At 46.1% G+C, this 7,633-nt stretch overlaps 1 long non-coding RNA gene across 1 annotated transcript; it reads left to right on the forward strand.

Annotated features, from left to right (window-relative positions):
* The first annotated feature begins 1,573 nt into the window (after window positions 1–1,573).
* Window positions 1,574–2,165, forward strand: LOC139837563 (uncharacterized). Its single transcript, XR_011754077.1, has 3 exons — window positions 1,574–1,680; window positions 1,761–1,865; window positions 1,967–2,165. It is a non-coding gene; the product is annotated as an uncharacterized lncRNA (long non-coding RNA).
* The last annotated feature ends 5,468 nt before the right edge of the window (window positions 2,166–7,633 follow it).

Consider the following 7,633-nt stretch of genomic DNA (forward strand, 5'->3'; position numbering starts at 1 on the left):
CGGCTATGTGTACCCAAGTGAAGATGGAGCAATGCACCATCATATGCCCATTCCACCTGGCTGTGTTCGTGTCGGGGTGGATGAAGTTGTTCCGGGTTTTGAAACAGTGGAGCTTGATATTCCTAGAGGTGAAGATGAGAGGACACTGGCCGATGTCAAGCACGGTTTCGCCCTATGGCCGAAGAAGTACGTCGTCCTTTTGCAAAGGCCACCGACTCCTACACATGAGCAGCAAATGCCATCGACTCCTCCTGGTGGCAGTCCTGGTGAGCAGCCAAGTCCACACCTACCTGAGAGGGACCCCAGCGTGAGTCCACCATCTCGAGATCCTCCGCGATGTAAGACAGCGTCCGTTAAGCGGAACGGTACGCCGCCTAGGAAGAAAGCTAGAAAGGAGAAACAACTGCCGCCTACTGAGAAGTTACCTTGGGAAAAAACTCCAGAGGAAAACGCGGAGGCCGTTCAGGCCGAGTTGAAGAAATGGTTTGCACCGAAAGTGCCAGAGATACCTTTCGAGAAGACACTAGATCCGGTGAAAGTTGTGCGTACCGTTGACAATCTATATGACTCTGTACCATCGCCGCCATCTGACTATGCACGTTCTATTGAAAGGTCGTATGACAAGATGATCGAGGCGACAAAACCCGTTCAATCGGGTATCAGGGAGATAAAAGGGATACACAGTGTCTACCAGCTCGGACAACAACCCGTTCAATCGGTCGCCCCTCTCAAGGTGTTTGACGGGAAGACCGTTCAAAGTTCTCGACAAGACGCAACTGATTACGCCTTCGCTGAACGAGCATATCAGTTTGTTCAAGGGAAAGATTTGGTCGAGAATCTCAGGAAGGTACCAACATGTATGCGTAACTTGCATTCGTGGTACCTTAAGGCCTCAAAGGAAGGGATCGAGACTATCATGGTGCGAGTTAGGGAAGAGCACTACTTCCAGGAGTACTGTGTGAACGTTGACTTCGCCGAACTCTTTCAGTTATACAATCTCCGGGCCCTCGACAAATCAATCATCAGTTTCTATTGTCTGTAAGTGATTTATTTATTTAATTTGAGAAGTCTTTAGCTCAGCTCGTTCATTGTCTGCAGATTAAAATCTTTTGTGCGCTATATTATGCAGATCGAAGATGCTCGAATGCAAAAGGGACGATATCACAGACATTGGGTTCATTGACCCGCACACAATGCATGTTAAAACCATAGAGAATCCCCTCTATAACAAGGATACACCGCAGACTTTGCTAAGGTTTTTGAAGCGACAACGTGACAAAAAGCTAATAATTTGGCCTTACAACTTCGAGTGAGTCTTCTTGTCTTATTACACATTATATTTTGCTCACCGTATGTCAAAATTTTAACTAATGACTTATATATATGACACTACATATTGAAACGTGCGTAGGTTTCACTTTATTCTTCTCGTCATCAATTTGGAAATTGGAGAAGTTGAAGTCTTTGACTCACTAAGCAAAAAATCGGAACTATACGTGTCTTGTTTTTTAATGCTCAGAAGGTAATTTTAATTCTTATCGATTTGTTTCGTTAATTTCCTGCTTTGAACTAATTGATGACTCTTTTATGCATTTTCTTTTGTCGAGCAGCGTATGGCAAACTTTCATCAAGGAAGATACGTCCCGTGAATGGACACCGAAGCTGCGATGGCGTGCGAAAGTAAGTAGTACTACCTAGGTCCACACACCTTTTAATTATCATACTTGACTATTGTTTGATTGAATTATATTCTTGTAAAGAAATGCCCGCAACAACCTCCGGGGACCGATCTCTGTGGATTCTTCGTTTGCGAGTACATCCGCAGAATTGTCAGCGAGAGAACGAATAATGAAAGAAATAAAGAGGTACAAAAACAATCTTCACAAATTTGTTTTGTTATCATAAGTTGTGCTGAGTTTCAGTAATAGTTGTTTCATGTATTCATTTGTATCTTATTCTTTTATAGTTGGCAAGAAAGCGGAACAAGCTCTCAATCGATGACCGCTTCATAGCAATAGGCGAGGAATTGGCGGGATTTTTCCTTCGGGACGTCATACCACCACTCGCAGAGTACCACTATGAATGAAGATGTACATGTTACATATATAGTTGACTCGAAGAGTACCACTATGCTACATGTAATAGACATATATAGAGTACGCCTCGGAGAGTACCACTATGCATGAAGATCGATCTTCATGCATACTGCTACTTAATTTGCGATCTTATGCAATAACATGTGTGTTATATTATATGCACCAACTTGCTATGCATCATCTTGATCTTCATGTACTACCTAAACCCAAACGCGTTTCTGGTGCATCGACGCGATATGAAACAAACCGATATCCCTAAACCCCTCCAAAAACCCTAAAAAACCAATTCTCTGCCGCGGCAGAGATTTGGGCAAATTCCCTGCCGCGGGTGGGAACCTTTGGTACCGGTTCGTATTACCAACCGGTACCAAAGCTCCTTGGCCCTGAGCTCTCCTGGTGGCCCACGTGGAGGGCCTTTTATACCGGTTCGTAAGCAACCGGTACGAAAGGGGGGGGGGGCTTTAGTGCCGGATAATTAATACCGGTTGCTCAACCGGTACTAATGCCCCTCTGGAACCGGTACTGAGGAGAGATTTTCTACTAGTGAAAGGTATGATATTGGAATGGCATGTCTACTTGAAACCTATAGGAAGATGAAGTTTGTTTGATTGTAGCAAAGGAATTTTTTCATGAGGTATGAGCTAATGCTTTTTTCTTATAGAAATTACACTACAAGATTCCTATAGGAATTTTTTCCTATAGGATATGTTCCTATGAATCAAACAACATGTATAGAAATTTTTCCCATAGGAACCAAATCCTACACAATTCCTATGCAAATCCTTTGAATCAAAGGAGCCCTCAAGGTCTAGGTCAAAATCTAGGAATCTAGTTACACCCACTTTCCTCCCTCGGATGCCTTCGGTCTTCCGACCCGGCGCGCACGTACGAGAAATGGATTAGGAGGTCAACTGGAAGGCACATAAGGCTGGTGCCAATGCACCGCCCGACTCCCGCCCCGCCACGTCAGCTTTTCTCTCACTCTCACCCCACTCTCACCCCACTCTCACCCCACCTTGCCAATGCATGGGCTATAGTCCCCACTCTCACTTCTCTCTCCTCCACATCACCATTTCTTTTCCACATTAAGTTATTTCACTCGATTTTGTTTAGACATTCAAAATAATGCAAGAAATTATTTTATTCAACTTAAAATGTTACCGATTACATAATAATTAATAAAATTGCATAATAAATATTAAAAATTACATAATAAATAAAAATTCTACTCTTCTTCCTCTTGTTCCTGCTCCTCCTCCTCGTCGTCATCATCTTCCAGACCAAGCTCTTTTTCCACCATCTTCATGGCCTTCGCATGTTTGCGCTTTTCTGCTTCGTTCATGTCGACGGTTGATCGGTCTTTCATTTTGTTCCATTGCTTGAATTGCTTAGCCTTCACTAAACTCTTCATCATGTTACTCATCGCAAAGGATTTACTTCCTACCTCACTGCTTGATGAGGTTTCCTTCCCCTTCCTCCTGCCCTTACGTGCCGCGGCCTTGGCCCTATCGCGGCCCGCTGGACGCTCTTCCTCCGTGTCGCCTGTCGCGTCGCTAGAGCTGAACTCACCAGAAGGTCCTAGACGGATTCTCTTGGAACTGGAGTCGGTTCCACTACCAGGACCATGTTGTCCTTTCCACTTCGCTTCATTTTTTACAGCATTCCACCAGTGGTGCTTTCTGAACGGTTGAGTCACTCTTTTGTCATTCGCGTACCTCTCCATTGCCGCCTTCATGACCATATCATCGTCTGCTCCACTCTGACGCATATTTGTTTCTTGGATGTGGTATGCATTGAACAGGGACACCTCCTTGTTGTAGGCGTTCCAATGATCCTTCAGCTGCTTCGAGGTCCGATGACGGGAAGGATCCGAGGTAGAGTTGAAGGTTGCAGCTATCTGACCCCAAAAACTAGTGCCGGTCTTGCAATTACCGGCAATAGAGTCCTTGGAGTTAAAAAGCCAAGCATTAACCTACCCCGAAATAGATATTGTTAGTGAAAAATCCTAGCAAGAACCAATAATGCAATAAATATGTGATGGGTTTGTAAAGTACCAGTTTTTCCTCTTCCTGGACAGTCCAGTCAAGCCTCTTTGCACGCGGTGGTACGATTGTTTCCGCGGCATTGGACTCGGAGCTTGGAGCTTCGGAAGGTGGTGGGGGGTACGGACCATATGGCGCGTATGGATACGGAGGTGGAGGGTATGACCCGTACGAAGGTGGTGGGTAGGGGGGTACAGTGCCACTCCCGCTACCTACAGGTGGAGCATTTGGAGGTGCTTGGGGGTATGGATACGGAGGCGGATGATATGAACCATATGGCCCCGGAGGCGCCGGAGGTGGAGCGTATGGGCCATATGGCCCCGGAGGTGGTGCGCCGGGGGACCATAAAACTCGGGGAATCGGCGAAGAAGCTACATTGGTGCGACGATGTGTCGGAGAGACACCTTCGAGGTCTATTGGTGACCCGTCTTGCATCAGATCCGTGAACGTGGTGAAATCTGGTGGAGTCCAACCGGACATGGTGGAGAAGTTGAGAGAGGGAAGGTGATGAATGGAGATGAGATGGGTGTGGAGTGAGTGAAACATATGGGGGTATTTATAGGGGTGGAGCTGAAATTTTGAACCAGCAACGGCTAGCTGACGTGGACCAATCGCGTCGCGCCACGTCAGCTAGCTGTTGGGCACTCCCGCCCCACTCTCGCCCACTCTCGCCCGCCTCTCGCCCGCATCCCGCCCGCCTCCCGCCCCACTAACGCCCGCCACCCTCTCGCCCCACCCCGCCATCGCGCCGCCCCGCCTCTCGCCCCTCTCCCGCCTCCCTCTCGCCGCCAACGCGGGCGCCAGCCGGGCGGGAGCGGGCGCCCCCGCCGGCGCCCCTCCCTCTCGTCCCGCCCGCCTCCCGCCCCTCTCCCGCCCCGTCGCCGCCGTTAGCGCCCCGGCTCCCGCCTGCAATGGCACCAGCCTAAAGCTGGTCGCTAAGCTAGGTGCACTAACACTTTTCATCAGCTAGCACCAAATTTAAGTAAACTCCCCTCACAAGATCGCCTGCATGCGTGCAGATTCCACGGCAGCTTCAAACCAACATGGATTTAGGCAAAGAAAAAAAAATCTGTAATCTTCTTTCCCGTAATAGAAAGTACAGTATCCCAAAACAAATTCTCATCCTTGGCCACAAGAAAAAAAAAATTTGAGGGTCGACCAAAACCTTCAAGGATTCCAATTTTTCTTTCGTCCAATATAATAGCATACACGTTTAGTTTATATTTGGTTGGTGCATATCCGAGGGCGTTTCCTATAGGACTGCAACTCTGCTAGTACCCTTGCCTCATAGGTCAAAATCTAGTACTCCGGAGCTTCCGCCCTCGGATGCCTTCGGTTCTCCAGCCCAACGCGCACGTACGAGGCGTGGATTAGGGGGCCAATTACAATGCACATACATATTGAATTGTAGATGTAGCTAGCTATACATGGTGCGCTAACACTTTTTTATCAGCTAGCTGAGCTATAGATACACCAGATTAGCACAAACTCCCCTCACAAGATCGCATGCACGAACACGCTCAGTTTATAGGTGATTGTGAGACTGATTAGTCGTCCTTGTAATTGAGGTCGTGTGACTCGTCGTCCTTCGAAGTAGAGTAGAGTTGCTAGCTAGGTTAATTTAGTTGGGGATTGGGATGCGGCGCCGATGGGCACGTGCGCGCTGTATGGGTGCCCGAGCGCGAAGCCGACGAGGAGGTAGGCGACGGCGCAAACGACACGAAATGGAATATCTGCCCGTGGATGTGCATGCATACCGCTCATATCTGCCTCCTGCAAAGACGGACGATAGATATGCACGTACAGTACACTAGTACCAGTAGGGCAGTAGTAGTATAGTAAAACGAGGAGGAGAGAGATCGATGTTGATTAGGGAGAATCCGGAGATACTCCTTCCGTCTCAGGAGGCGCACATAGTTTTAGATAAAATTAACCGTTAATAAGGTTGTATGTATCATCATGATGCAGAAGTTGGGGTCTTAATCCTCATTTTGAAAAAAAAATTATTTTGGTTAACAAAATATAAATTATATGTCTATATTATAAGATTCATATCTAAAAAATATTTTGAATGATATAAATATTTTAACATGTTGTATTTCATATTTTATTAACTAAAATAATGATCAAAGCAATTTTTAAAACTACATGCACACCTGTTGAACCGAGACGGAGGGAGTACCACTGTTATGAAAAGTTTTATAGGCCCCGAAGTACCACCAACAAGCTAAAAAGATATCCGTCGGTGCGATATTACCATCGACGCATCAAATATAGATACGCATGTGATACGAGGATACCACCGACGTACCAATAATTTGCCGTGTTAGGGGTAAGCCTCGCACATGTCCGAGTCAGGGCAATACCGCCGGCAGTTCACTATATTGGTGCACGGGCTGTAAGAGGATTCAGATTTTGCTTTTGAGATGTCCATATATCATGTGTTGTGTTCTAGTTGTTAGGAAAATTAACAGACATGAACTTCGACCTATTTTGCGATATGGCGCCATGTTTCGGTAAAGTTGTTATAGATTTTGCAAACGACTTCCGCTGAAAAAGAAACATTATATGAAAATGTATCTACCGAAAGAGTTACATCCAAATTCAACTACCTATGGCCGTTTATCGATTTTTTTTAGATTCCTCAAAATAAATAAAAGGAGAATATAATTTTTAAACGTTTAGATTTTGATGAAAAAAATTATGGTATGCCCAAGAAGCACTAATCTCCTATTTCTCTGCTTCTCTCTTCCTCATCCCCTCTTTCTTATTTTTCTCATCCCTCTTCATCTTCCTTCTTTACCTTCTCTTCCTCTTCTCCTCTTCCTTCCCTTCCTCTTTCCCTCTTCCCCGTCATCGAGCCCTCCTCATCCACCTTGCGGGGGATGACGACGACATCACTGTGGTGGCAGCAGCTGCCTCGAGCTCCTCCTCTCTTCTCCGCTCGAGGGCCACCTCTACAGCTACGCTCCCTGGATCGGTGTTGGCGGGTGGAATCAGCCATGAACTTGATCGCTTTTTTTAATTTCAAACTGAGGGTGCTCTTTGTAAAGTAGCCAACCAATAGGGCATTTTTTTGTTCCAAAATAAATTATCTCTGGCACATCTGGCTAGGGCGTCATCGGTATTTTTGCTACCGCCGGCGTACCCGGACGGTACGTCGGTGGTAACGCGTTACCACCAGCGTGTTAACGCTAGTGCACGCTGGTGCACCGGCGGTAGCATTTTTGGGTGCGCCGGCTATAGGTTTTTACTTATAGTGTGCGAAGCAATTGGAAGAAAACCAACTGGTCATTCCTTCACTGGTCCAATCCACCGGAATTATTACTCTCTCAGTAACAATTTTTTGTGAGGATATATAGGTTCACCATATGTAATGCATTAATAATTTTACTATTAATACTTTTTTCTATATATTGTTAATTTGGTCCCGTTGTGGACGCATGAAACAATTAGAGGGCGGACACACCTCCAAAAAAATTGTGCTTCCCAATT

The sequence above is a fragment of the Lolium perenne genome, chromosome 3 (assembly GCF_019359855.2).
Source record: "Lolium perenne isolate Kyuss_39 chromosome 3, Kyuss_2.0, whole genome shotgun sequence".
Taxonomy (NCBI): domain Eukaryota; kingdom Viridiplantae; phylum Streptophyta; class Magnoliopsida; order Poales; family Poaceae; genus Lolium; species Lolium perenne.